The sequence below is a fragment of the Amblyomma maculatum genome, chromosome 3 (genome assembly GCF_055883805.1).
Source record: "Amblyomma maculatum isolate TAMU_Amacu chromosome 3, ASM5588380v1, whole genome shotgun sequence".
In the NCBI taxonomy this organism is placed as follows: Eukaryota; Metazoa; Arthropoda; class Arachnida; order Ixodida; family Ixodidae; genus Amblyomma; species Amblyomma maculatum.
In genome coordinates this window covers 202,078,789-202,093,250 of record NC_139346.1, presented here as the reverse complement: position 1 = coordinate 202,093,250, position 14,462 = coordinate 202,078,789, and the positions used below count along the sequence as shown (strand labels likewise).

The 14,462-nt window shown below is 49.9% G+C and overlaps 1 protein-coding gene across 2 annotated transcripts in view; it reads right to left on the bottom strand.

Annotated features, from left to right (window-relative positions):
- Positions 1-14,462, bottom strand: part of LOC146197448 (death-associated protein kinase dapk-1-like) — a 154,679-nt gene that overhangs the window by 56,912 nt on the left and 83,305 nt on the right. The gene's annotated exons all lie outside the window — the stretch shown is intronic.

Sequence of the window (14,462 nt, the reverse complement as noted above, 5' to 3'; positions counted from 1 at the left end):
GACTCTGCCCACGAAAGAAGGCAACACCGCCCGCACACCCTACACACGATGCGACGAAAGGAGAAACAAAAGCACCGAGTGGCAGAGCAGAGAGCCCGCACGTCACGCCGGAAAGAGTACGTCACGAAAATACACACGTCGCGTGCAACAGCACACCACTGATGACTGCGCAGACGTCGACTGAAAAGGAAACACCACTCCCAAACGGACACACACACACTCCCATGAGGCCGCCATCATCCAGGTCTCCCCGCTCGTCCGGGCCTCATATAGACGAACACACGGGCGCGCACTCACAAAGGAACACGCGGCCGTACCGTAAACACGGCCGCCACATTAAACGCCCCAAGAGAGAAGTAGAAGAGAGGACTCCTAGGGTCGGACTGGCAGCAGCGGCCGGCCAGTCTGATTCGGCGAGGAGTGCCTGCCGGCCATCACCATGACCGGCCAGCGTGAAAAGCAGTAGGAACGCGCGCCTCTCGCTCCGTTGACGGTGCTCTCAACGCTACACCGCGCACACCAGACCTTCGCTCTGCCACTCGGGGTCCCAGCATGGAACGCGACTGCTGCTCACAAGGAAATCGAGTGGGAAGCGCAGGGGCGTTCGAAATGGCCGCGTCGCATTCGCCTCCCACTACGACCTCCTCTTTCTCCTACCCGTATACTCTTCGAGAGCTGAACAAGAGAAAAGAAACAAAAGAAGAAAAAACAATACGGCGAGAGCGGCATCCTCTTCCAAGCGGCGAAGGCGTGGAAAAAGTCTGCACCCGATAAGACAAGGGGGCCGCGCCAGGCGCGGCGGCACAGTGGTGGTACGTGCAAGTGCGTTACACGCACAGGAGGAAGAGACCGACAGCGTATTGCAAAGCGAGCTAAGCACCGCCACCGTTGCCAGCAACGGGAGCAGCGGTGCGGGGCGGCAAAACGCGCAGCAGCGGCAGCACCACCTCGTTGTCTCGAGCACCGGCGCGTGAAGCCATCGTTTCGCCACGCACAGAACGAAACAATAAACGCGTGCGCCAGAAGTGCCTATACACACAAACAATCATGCACTGGCTACGGTACAGACTCCTGCGGAGAAGAACGCATATATATATACGGCTGAGCTCTTGTTTCGCCGAGCAGGCCGCCGCCGAAATATTATCGTTTCGGGGCCGGTTGGAAATTGCGCGAACTGTGCGCGCGAAGCGGAATGAAACAAAAGGGACGTCATCGGGAGAAGGAGAAAAAAAGTGACGGGCATAATAAGTATTCACTGGCCGCGGCTGTACGCGAGATTCGCAGTAGGTGCTTATGCTGCGTACATTACCCTCCCACTCTCCATCCCAACTGCCTTTCATTCGTTCCAAGCTTTCTCAGACATCCGATCACCTCTAATATCCTTTCACAGTCTCACCTATACTTTGAGGATCTCGCGACTGGAGGAGGCGGGTCGGGAAGTGCACACGTGCTTAGAGTGTTTCTATATTCGGAGGCTGACGTCGCTTTCATCTTCACATCACTGAGAAGATGGGACGCTTGCCATTCTCTCCACTACCGTATATAGTCTTGCATGGTTAGCCACACTGGGAAGCTGTGCAGCTAACGTGAAGGCGCGTAAAAAGCGCGGAGTAATAAGACGTCAAGACGACCCTTGCCGCGCGTTAGCCGTCAGATACGCCCTCCTCTGGACAGCCAGGCACGGCCGATTTGACGGCTAAATATATACGCACACAAGCAAGCGCAACCGAATGAAGGAGAGACCCTTCACCGAGCGATGTCTCCGCGGGACGCGAGGGTCATCATACCAGGGCATGTGGCCCGCTGACACGAGATGACTGCGCGGAGAAAGTAGGACGGTGCGCCCTTCGACGAAAGGAAGAGGACGCGCCGACAGCACCACAAACAATGCTCGCATCCGCAGTGCAGCTCCGTACACGGGCGCACGAGCAAGCCGTCCATAAATGAGCACAAGTTTATCAGCGATTTGTCTTCGCTTGCTTTTGGACCAGAGTCACTCGCCTGCGGTGCCCCCCTGTAGCGACTACCCGAAGCTAACGACGTTCCGCGAAAGAGGACTGCTTGTTATGTGCTGCAGACGTCAGTTGCGCAGCTGACGCTGCGTGGCGTCATTAACTGTCGACCACAGAGTACAGCAAATAGTCGTCTAATAAAGAAAAGAGGGAACAGCTTAGCGAGCAGCGTATTTTGTCAGAACCATGAAAAACAAAAAAGAAAGAAAGCAGCCGGTCACCGAATAGCAGGCAGCAATTAAGAACGCTAATGGGAAAGTAATGGGGCTTGGCCAAGACTGAATGGAACGAGGCTGAACTCCGCCGGCGCCGTACTGCGCACTCTCGTTCTACTGTGCCGCAATTTGTGTGACACATAAAACTATTGTTATTGACTCCGAAAGACTCCTGTCATGCGTGGTTGCTTGTATTTATTCCAATAAAGCGCATTTTTTGAAGTACGAATTATGTTTCTCGCAAGAAAAAAAAAAAGAAAATATGATGCACAGACGTGAAAGGTTCGCGAAAGCATGCTCGAACAATCTGTACGCTATTTTATTCGCATACTTATCACACATGCTCGACGGAGCACGTCTCTTCTCTCTTCACCTTGCTGTGACACTTTCCTCTCCTGCATACACAGCTTCCAAAATCGATCCTCCCGCAAGAATGCGAAAGTAAAGGTATGCGGAAAGCATATAAATTTTGGACGAGAAGAGATGTATGAAGCAACAAGCTAGATCTCAAACCCCGACGGCTACGTATATACTATACGAAAAGATTACTGCATTCGTTAACCACGGAAGGCGTAAAGTTGACTCACCTTATACTCTTCAGTCAGAGCCGCACTAACGGAACCATGCATTTCTCTGAGTTCACGCACCTAGCCATATGTAGAGCGTACTTTTAAACACGTGATCATGCACAGGACTCACAATATATGCCACGAAGACAAAACGAAACGCCCGTTCCGAGGCAGAGAACGTATATACCGGGCACGCAACGAAGGGTATACACACAGAACTGCCAAGACAAACTATAATCACGTCGGCTGTCGCCATTTAACAACAACAACGTCTAAAACTCAAGAGCTACACAAAGGTCACTTGCTGGGTGCGGTGACATTTACTTTATATATCCTCACAGCTATATAAGCTCGCGCGTTTACTGCTCACTTCAGCATATACATGTGTAGATGCCAAACACCGGTAAAGCGACCGAATTTCATATAAATCCACGCTGGATAAGCTGTAGTATCCGTGTACCCGCGCTATCCCGCATCTTGCCTCATTGTAGCTATATTGCCATATACGCCGCAGCCAACGGCACGCAAAACCGGTAAATATTATTAAATTCTAAAAAGCCTCTTAAAGCGCCTTGATAATCTCCATAAGCACGTAAAGGAGGGGGGTAAAATAAAGAAAGGTGATATGAGGCGCCATCCAGCCTGAAACCGGCAATGCGAGCACGGCTTAATACCATGCGAATTGGCTATGCCCGCGTTCCCGGTGGGTTGGGGAAAATATGCGAACACATGCACTCGAGATTCCCGCGGTTCGTGAGCGCGGGCATTAGGCTGCTCGTAGTCTATAGATAATGCGGCATTTGCCTCTCCTCCAAACCGTCTTACTGCATATGGGGCGCTTTCCTACATAATGTCTTATAGTCTGTTTCCCGCAGCATAGCCCGATGCCCCGCGAGCAAGATGGGGATGCGAGAAGGGGGGCGCTTATCTCGTCTCCAGGACTGACTCGGTGACCGCGATGCTCAGCGAATCCGTGACCGCTGCTAGCGGACGCCTCAAGACAAGGCCGTCGGCCGCGAGGCTGCCTAGCAGTGCAGTTACACATACTTGCCGTAATTGTAAGCCTCGAGCGCGGTTCAGCATGCACAGCGAACGAAAGGTATCTACGAAGGAGCCGGCAGTGCTGAGGGCAACGGCTTCTGAGAGAGATGTTTTAAGCGCAATTAATATGTGACCTTAGACGAGACGCGAAGCGAAGGCATTTCACTGTACCGGAGCGCAGTGAACGAGAGAGGGGCGAGAGGCTTTCTTTCGAAAGGTTTTAAAGCTCTCTTTTTGTTCTGAAAAGAGCGCTACATACAAGTTCGAGCCCTAAAAAAACGAGAAAATGAGCAATAAATACTCTGCAGAGGTGAACCCAAGATAAAATTAACACTTTTATTTTTTTTTTGCACCCGAAAGAGCGTTTACTTCACTTTTTATTATTATTTTTTTTTAATCTGTTTCGGCCTTTCGAAGTACCAAGTCCCTGATCTAGTCGCTGTTGGTCATGGAGCGAGCTTCGCCGCTCGATGATTGACTGCATGTAGTGTACACGTGCCAAAGCGTCGCTGGAATGAACTTCACGTGCATTCGGCATGATTGAAATGCCTAAATTCAGCTACGACTTTAGTGTCTGTCTGCCGTGCATGCCTTTTTTTTTTTTTTTTTTTTTTTTTTTTTTTTTTTTTTTCAGAGCCCGGACTTTCGACCAGCCGGCAAGGTGAAAGAAATGCGGATGATTTAGCTTTGACTAAACCTAGCTCGTAAGTGAAAGCTTCATTACTAATGGTTACACGTGATAAAGCTATTTATTTACAGAAGAATAAGATGGTCAAATGAAGGAAGAAGTTTCGCAAGACGCCAAGAAGAAGACAGAAGAAGGGAAGAAGAATATGGGGAACATGCGCAATTGTGGTTTGTGCCCGGCACTGTGTCCTTGGCTTTACATGACATAATGAGGCTTTCGCTTCAAAAAAAAAAATGCCTATCGTTAAGTTACAGAAATCATTCAGAAACCAGTGCCCGGCCATAAAAGCTGCCAGCTACCACCTGCCCGTGATTTGGCGCTCGCAACGCCGACGCTGACACCGACGATGGGTTTTCTGGCTAATAGGTTAATAGGTATTTGAGTACTACATATCTGAAGTTTAAGCAACGAAATTTGCGAAACGTTTCGCGGGTTCCTCAATCAAATCTCTCGTGTACGTTGGCGAGGCTGTTATGCTTTCTTTCTCTGTGTTTCCTTTCTCTGTTCTTTTTGTTTAATTAAAACGAGCGTACACAGATAATGCTCTCAGGAAAATTCTCTACTTTCTCGCGCCTTTTCCCTCCCTTTTCTCTCTCCACATCGTATCAATCAACGACACAACAAAGCACGCCCGCTTCAACTGCGTGATTGAAACGAATCACGGAGGCGAGGCGAAATTCCACGCCGGTGGCCTAACCCGAGCGTGAGCACGCATGAACACAGCGGGCACCGCACAGCGGCGTATAGCAGCGAAGGCTGCACGCTTTGCCGCACGCTTCATAAGTGACAGACAATGGGTACTTAGTGCGCCATTTCGGAGACCCCTGCCGCGACGGAGGCCTTTGTGTTCGGTCGGCGCCGCATCCCAGTGCAGAGGCGAGTGGCACAGTCTGTTACACGCAATGCGAATGCTTGGTCACGCGTAACCTTGACGCACGGCCGTGGGTGGCGACGATCTCGCGACCAGCGAGCCGAGAAAGCGATCGGCCAGCTTGCCGGTCACCGCCGAAACCCGCTTAATGTTCCCTAACCAACCCACTCCGATCGGATCGGCCAGGTGTAGCAGAGTGTGTGGCCCTGCGTACGTATACTCATGTTGTTTCGCTAACATCAACCTGACCGAGCGTGACGAACTCTACCGCGCATCATGCGGATGCGTCTACACGACAACTAAGCGCGGTTTAGTGTGGGCTATAGCAGAAGTCCTTGTAGTGACAAATGTCTCGTTGGTACGAACTCGCTTGATTCGATCTTCAGGTTTGTACAAACTGGCGATGTCGTTTCATTAGGGTCATTTGTATTGAAAGACTTTCCTCGATTCGGACAGCACCCCCCCCCCCCCCCCTAACCCGAAAAAAAAAAAAAGACAATAAATTTTCTTTTTTTTTTTCCTTTCTCCCGTTATCAGCAACCTACTCTGTTAAGCGAGAAAAGAAACAGAAACGAACGAGGGTTTCTGCGAATGCCGGCGGCACTGGCCTAACCTGGGGCTGAAAGGTGGCCTTCTGCTAAAAAGAAGGTCGACGCCTGCATAATTTACAGATATTTCTTCTGATTCTATTCCGGTTTCACCATCCGCCGCACATAACGCAGAGACGGCGAAGAAACTACGCCACTTTAGCCACTAGGGCTATAAGAATGAGGACGGAGTGAAATGAAATATAATCGCTATGGTATATAAGGTTTTTTTTTTTATTTTTTCGAAGTGAACCAAATCCAGAAACCGAAGCTAAATAAAATTTTGCTGCAATAAAAAGTCAGTCCATCTATGTTTCCTTGAAAAATACTGCTACATCGAAGTTCCCCTAACGTTTAAAAAAACCCGCTCGCGACTCTTATGTAAGATGGAAAAAAACATGAGCCAGATTCATCTGTAGGAGCCTTCTTATGTCAGAGTGAGCCTATAGCTTACATTGATTCGAGCACAGTTTCATTTGTAGTTTTCCAGCTCGTCCAATTACGATCGACTGCACCATATATGAATACGTCGATGGAATACCCGACCCCAGAAGGCGGTGATATCGAAGGAATCATTAGCCCTGTCACTGAGGAACAGAGAATGTGCCCCTGTTACACTGGCCTTCAAAATGTTTGGTTGGGCTACTTGGTATTAGCTTCCTAAATCTGTTCCTCGGAGGAAGTGACCGACTCAGATCGGAAACGACCGGACAAGCAGCTGTCCTGCCATTTTCAGTACTGTCTGCACACAAGCCACCAATTTAGGACGCTATTTTGAAATGAAATAAACTTCCACTCTAATATGCTCTAGCTAGTTTACACCTCTGCTACTGACGTGGGAGCATATAAGAAGAAAAAAAAAAATTACCATCACATCTGCGCTCTTTTCAGCTTTGTTTCGCATAAAATCACTTAAAGCATTATTTTTATAAATATGACTCGGATTATTACTGGAGATGTAAACATATCGACATGAAACTGGGGCATATTTACAATTTCACATCGAAAAGAGCCAAATCCAAAGTTTACATCTTCGTATCGATCAAATTATTTACATAATTTTTGAGTACATGGTGGCTTTGTTACTAGCGTACTTGTAAAGCATAACGGCTTGAATAACGCCACGGTTCCCGCGTTTTTCTCCCTTCCTATTTTGGTGCATTTGGTTCATTAGGAGAAAAAAAAAAAAAAAAACTTCATATATTTCCCGACAAAAAGAGATCGATGTCGAACATGAGAAATGGCGTAATTACTGTATATATAGAATCTTCTCCACCCCTTCTCGTCAAGTTGCCTTTCTACCCCGTCATATATAGTCCCTAAATAATGGTCGCAGGAAAGCGCACGCAGCCCACCCCAATCCTCCTTATCCATACAGACCGTATACAAATGCCACCATATTGAACACAGGTTCGGCGGTATGTGGTCTTCAACCCTTCACAGGCAGACGCTTCCTTTATACATGCAGCCCGTATACAGCAACCCTCCCCTCATCGCTACTATACAGACTGTGCCTATCATTCATGCTACCATTTCCTTCACTGAGCTTCCTCGCACTTCTTCGTATACGCAATTTACACTGACGCAATTTGCTGCAACACCGGCTACTTTCTTCTGACCTGGAAGCAGAACTAGACCATGCGCCCTACACTCCTTGGCTCCATCGTCAGTAGCTGTACGGTGGTTAGCCCGCCGGGGTGGCTCAGTGGTTAGGGCGCTCAACTACTGTGTCCAAGGACGATGGATCGATTCCAGGCCACGGCGGCCGCTTTTCGATCGAGGCGAAAGCTAGGCGCCCGTGTGCTGTGCGATGTCAGTACACGTTAAATAACCCCAAGTGGTCGAAATTTCCGGAGCCTTTCACTACAGCGTCCCTCATAGCTTGAGTCGCTTTGGGACGATAAATCCAAAAACCGAACCTATGCGGTGGGTAGCTATCCTTGCAGGGATCACAGGAAATGAGCTGACTCATCAGGGAGTCCGCGGTATTCCCATCCGCGCGCCTGTGGTCCCGTGGTCAAGTCCTCCAACGTAGGACGAGACGCTGGCCTATAAACTAACAATTAAGGAACACTACGGCCGGCTAAAAACGTCATATAGACACATACCCAGCCCCCATCGACATCTCAACGTTGCTCAAGCACATATACTTCGCACGATTGAAACAAACAATCATATTATAACCTCCCGGCAATTCAATTTCTGTCTTCGTTCTGACCCCTCCTTTTCCAACTGTCCTACTCTGTATGCCAATCTATAGAACAATGCCTCTTCTACCCTTTCGCCCAGTCCAGTCCCTACAGTATACTCTTCCCTTCACCTCACGCCTGGAGTGCCTGGTTGTCGTCGGCACAGATAGAAGACCAGCTTGCCTTGTTCAGCCAGGCGCAAATATATTGAAAGCTTAATCTGCGTTCTTGAATAAAGTCACTCTCTCTCTCTTTCTAGTGACGACTGTTGTCATCCAGTTCAAGACAATGATGGCGCGTGGAAGTGCGTGATGCATGTCAATGTATACAGGAACTGCGGCACCATTTGTTTATACATCGCAGATGCGCACGATGACGTGCGCTACCAACATTTGTGCGCAGCATGGTTGTATGAACACCCATGTAAAAAATAGATGACATGACGCACTCAGCAGAGAACCAAAAATACAAGCAAAAGCCTCGGTTATTATTCAACTAGCGGACCACGCCCGTCACGCGAGATACCGCGAGACCACACGCCGAAGAAAATGAGTCACGGCTTCGCCGTGCGCGCGGCGCCATAGCGGTAAAGCATACATACCGCGCGCAACACCCTGCGGCACCTGCAATGCCTTTTCCCCAGTTATATATTTAATTTTCCTCACATTCATGCCTTTTTTTTTTTTCTCTCCCGCGCCGTCAGAATCAGGTTCGCGGTTGACATGCACCTTGGGGTGTTTTCTTTTTCTTCTCTTTTTTTTTTGCGCTAAAGAGTTCAATCGGCCCACCGAGAAAGCATAGAGCTCTTGCGTCAAAAACAAGGTTCCAGGAATGTTCTGTGTCCGTTTCTCTTTCGGATTTACTGAGCACATGTATACCCTCTACAACCTCCGGTCCCTGTCTTTGCAAGCGTTCGCGCAATGCTTTATTATCTCTTTTCTTTTTCGCTTTTACGGGGAAAGGAAGTCGATTACTTGGCGCCAGAAGGTCGTAGACCTTCGCGTCACTCCTTATACAAGTCTTATTTATTCTCGACCGGTCGCTAGCTGCATTAACTTCACATAGGACGTATGTATGCAAAGTCCGTAAGATGAAATGCGAACACTTCCGTCTGACATTCTTATTAATTCACGAGAATAGTGCTGGTAGGCATGTAGCTGGCGGTTGGCATGACCGAGTACTGACTGGTCGTAGGGTTGTCTGACATTAGCCACCTCGGGCCTCACCTTTCATATGAGAGGGTGATATCAGAATCAGCCTGCCAGGACAGGACACTTGCATTCCGACTCAGACACCTTACCCGGCCATGCAGATACGTTTATACGAAATTGTTAAAATTGGGCTTTGGTAGCCTATTTTAACGCATCATATACTTAAAAGCGGAGCTTAAGTGTCCCCCCTCCAATTTTCTGAGATTGCCAGAGAAGCGCACGGGTATAGTGAAGTTGAGTAATGGGGACTGCCAGTTAATGGTCTGTTTACTATCGGTAGTAAAAAATGTGCGGTACGCGCAGGCGGATGGGGAAAATAAAGCTATTTCGGTGCAGCCCCGGAAACCTGAGGTGCTTGTAAGTACGAGGAGACGCGCATGCTCACTATCGGGATATTGGGTCGCCAAGAAACACTGCAGTTAATTTCTTTCCGAACATCGGTATGCATCCCGTAAAATTTCTGCCGGCAACTGCACTGCGGTGTCGTGTGGTACACATTTAAGAAGACTCGAACGCTGCATCACTGTCGTTATTTCACTCGTTGGAAATTCTTCGGCTCGTAAATGTTCTTGTGGCTTTATTTTTTTTTTTTTTTCATCGTTGCTTAGATTGCCGCTCAGCGCCAAGAACACCACCCCTAGTTTGCCAGGGTATGCATGTGTGCACGCATGCAGAAAGAAATTCATACAGAGAACCTCAACCGCTTGGAGTATTCCAGTTTCACTCCGTATGCTAAGACTAGTCATGGCCTCCCATGGAAGCTGTCAAGATCACATAAGAAACCGAAGAAAGCTGAACAGCTTACGTAACGCTCGCTTATTTCTGTCTCTGCATTCCCAAGCGAACGCCGGTGCGGCGACGCCCCTCCGAAAAGCTCCTCTCACACTTTTTTCTCAACATCGTCAAGACTTCCTCGACGGAGTTTCTCATTCACCCAAGCGGCGCGCCATCATGACTCGTACAGCAGGGGGATGAAGAGAGAGGCGAGACTACAATGTTCGGAGATGCCAAGACAGGCGTGAGGAATTCGCCTATGACTAGAAAACGTTCCCACCCATCGCCTCCCTTTTACGAGAAGAGAGAGGGAAAAACAACGAGCGCGGATGCCAAATTGTACGCGCTCGGCGGAACGCCAAACGAAGCGTGTCGTCGGGATCGGTCCTCCCGACTCCTGAGTCACGTCCGCGCCGGTAGCATCGAGCACCTCGCAGGCAAAAGCTGGCAAAGCCAGCGACGAGACTGGCGAGAAACGGCCGTCCGAAGGCAAGGTGGCCAGGGCAAAGCGAAGAAGAGAAAACGAGTCACGCTTACGCACGCTAGAATGCGGAAAAAGCGCGACCATTGCGAGGGACATGAATGAAACAACCGGCACAAGCTCTGGCCTTGGGTTTCCTTAACTTGCTGCCTTCATATGGATCCAGAGACTTTGCGAGGCTACTTGAATGTCTGACCCCGACAGTCCCCAGAAGAGCAAAGCAATCACTGTTAAAATAAAGGGGACCCAATCCATTACCTTAAAATCGGCCTCATGCCAAGATCGATCCGATCACCAATAATAGAAGCTGAGCGGCGCATAAAGGGAGGCTTTTAGCGCCGTATATTTATTTCAATGGGTACAGAGGAAGATGATCAGTCGAAGAAAGCGAAGTGGCTCCAAGGAAGTGGCTGCTCGCAGCAAGCGCTAACCACTGCCACTATTATACCATGCGAGATCCCACCGCGGTTTGTTCAGCTGCTTCAGCGTTCCGATGCTGATCCCAAGATCGTGAGGTCCAGTCAGAGCTGTTGCGGTCACATATCGATGGATGCAAAGGGGAAAGGCGCCTGTGCGATGTACGTACGTGTCAGCTGTTCCCAAGCCTGATCTCAAGTCTTCCGCTACCGCGTCCCTCGCAGCCCGCCCGAGCAGCATCGGAACACAAACCGCACATTCGACCACCGGTAGACCCAATGTCTGCAGGATGCAGCATATCAACAGTTATCTCCAGCATCGACGTGCTCCCCTAATCTTTCGCGACGTGCGTGTGACAAATTGAGGCAGCATGTGCTGCCGGTTGACGCCCGAGGACGAAGAGCTTAACTTAACGGTACATGGGTCCCTTAATCGCGCCTCATCGATCACCCTGTCGCGTCGTGCGCTCGACGAAAGTAACCAGGGCAGAGCGTGCACGCGACGATAATTAATGACTTATGCCAACCACTAAGAAGCATGTAGCGAAACTCGCGCCGCTTGTCGAGCACAGGCGTGCTGCAGTGTCTCGCTCATTGGCCGCTGCGAGGCGAAAGGGAAAAGAAACAAAAACACGCATTCGGAATCGAGGGCACGCGCACCAAGGCAACGAATAATTACTAGCGTAAGAGGGGAGCAAACAAAAACTATGCCATCTTTAAGATTACACGCGGGATAAGGTCCGTGACTCCGCCATGGCACGTACGCCTGTGAGTGCGCACCACAACCTCCTTGGCTGGTTAACAACCCAACCGTAAGCCACAATTACACGCAGGCAAAGACCGCAAACAACGAGCAGTGCGGGCGGGAAGCGAACCTGTGGCTGGTTGCCTGGTTCTGTTGTTGCTGTTAATATACACCGCTAGAGGCAATGACTACGCATGCCTCCTTCTGAAGACTTCTCGTAGACGAATTTGGCTAGCCATTCCTTTGTCTCCTTTTTTTCTTTCATGTGCGTTTCGTACTAAGGCCAAGTCACAGGAATATGAACAAGAAAGGAAGAAAAAATTGGAGGTGTCGACAAGGACGTCTGTGGGGGTGGAACGGAGAGAAAGAAAGACGCCATTCAAGAAACCAGAGAAGGAAGCCACGGGCAATGAGGAAGAGCGCCAGAAAGACTGGTGAAGATCACGCGAGAACAGAAGAAGCCGGTGAAAAAAAAAAAAGAGAAATAAGAGAGAGAGATAAAAAAAAAAAAAGAGGGGCGAAGACCGCATCTACAGGGCGTGCATGCAGTCAGAGGTCAACGACCAATGAGCGCGCTCGGGCCAAAGAAGTGCGTTGCTGAGAGCGAGCGGCCTTCACGCAATGAAGAACTGCAAGTGGTGTGGGCGCAAGGGAAGCAAGAAAAAAAAAACTGTATAAATATAAAAAGAAGCGCTTAGCTGGACGTATTTATGCCGGCAGACGGACGGAGCTGAGCATTTTACATTGATGCAATCGCCGCTAATGGTTCTACAGTTGCCGGGTGACGGTGGCTGTGGAAGGCACATGGCGACGGCCGCAGCTTCAAAGTGCCCCCTATTTCTTTTTTTCCTCCCATCGCGCGCTCCGAGGCTGTCACGTCCAGGATCGAATCAGGAACTCTGCGACGACGCGGTCAGAAGAGACAGCTCACTTCACCGCGGGGCGGGTACCGAGTAAAACGTCCAGGCGCTGCGGAGATCGAGGAGGTGGCGTTCTCCTCCATACATGGCTCATAAAACAGCGCGACGCGCCCAGCAACCTTTTGTTTGCGGACAAAGGAAAGCGCGGCAGAACTAGCACGCGCACAGGCTACAGGCGAGCCGTGCGAAACAAAAGACAGCCGCAATGGATTCGGCCATCACCACGGCCCGGTTTCTCCCTGGCGCCTCCGAGAAGACGCACATCGGCTGACGCATGTGCGGCTGTGTGTGTTGTGGCTGAAGTAGAGACGGCAAAGAGTGCACTTCGCTATACCTTTCTGATCTTCGAAAGTTGCGGTTTAGATGCGAAAGCGGACAGGTTCCGACTCGAAGATCAAGCGCTAGAAAATAGCGGACGGGCAAGAAAACGATGGGACGTCCCATCGTTGTTGCTCTTGTTGTTGTTGTTGCTATTGTTGTGCCCTCGTTTTGTCTATGCGCCGCTTTTTATAGCGCTTCATCTTCATCCAGCTACGCACCAACTTGCACGTCGGTGCATTTTATTTAGTGTTGGTTCAGCGAAAACACCGAAAGTGAACATAAAAAAAGGGACAGATAGGAGAGAAAGCGTGCAGGCGGAGGAACAGCGAGTACCCGATTCAACAACAGGCCAAGGAAGGTGGTGGTGGTGGTAGAAACATTTTATTGCCATTGGAACAAATAGTGGGACGAAGCCCCCTGCATGGCACTTGGGTGCTCCCTTACTACATGGGAGACACCCTTATAAGGCAAAAGAAAGTTTTTGGGAAGCAATCCTCCTCATAGCACTGGAAATGATATTCCGTTGGTGTTGATTTGAAGTGCTCTTCATAAGAGATTCCCAGTAAGACTACGCGACGTTCGGTGATGGGGGATGAGGAAAGGTGGGGCATGTAAGAAGGATGTGTAGGAAGTCTCCTGATTTGCCGCGGAGTCTGCATGATGAGGAAAACTGGTCTGGGTATCGGGCATGTAGAAGTGTAGGGTATGATGCAGGCCGAGTCTGCAAGCTTCGCCAGTGTACGGTCTGCGCTATGGTGAGAGAGGGTGCTGGGGGTGTATATTCCCTTCGTTTGTCCCGGTAGTACGAGAGAATATCACGAAAGGAGAGCAGGCGCTCCCCGGCCTGTAGAGGGGGCTCCGTTGTTCTAGCCCGGAATGCAAGACATCGGGCTAGGGAATTAACCTCCTCGTTGCCAGGGAGGCCGGCTTGTGCTAGCGTCCAGATGAGGCTTATGGGGCGCCGGCGCTGCCAGAAGCGTAATATGCCAGCAGCGGTGCGGGATACATATAGCCGTTGGCATAATTCAGAATGGCAGATTTGGAGCCAGATATAATTTTAGTGGCAGATGTAGAGATGAGAGCAAGCGCGAGGCTGCCTCCTCTGCCGCTGTGGTGGAATTGGTGATTATAGAGCTGGAATTAAGCAGCTTTGCTTGTCGGCTACAGACAGGACAATACGGGAACCTGACGTATATTCAGCTGCGTCCACGTAGACCACTTCTTGGTCCTCGCTATATTGTCTGTGAAGGGCGTGAGCCCTGGCTATTCTGCGGCTCTGGTCTCATTCAGGACACATGTTTTTGGGGCTGGGAGGTATGATGAGGTTAGAGCGGAGGTTAGGAGAAAGGGGACATCGTCAATGAGGTGTATAACTGGGCTTAGGCTTATTTGGGATAATAAAGTGCGGTCAGTTTAAGGAGT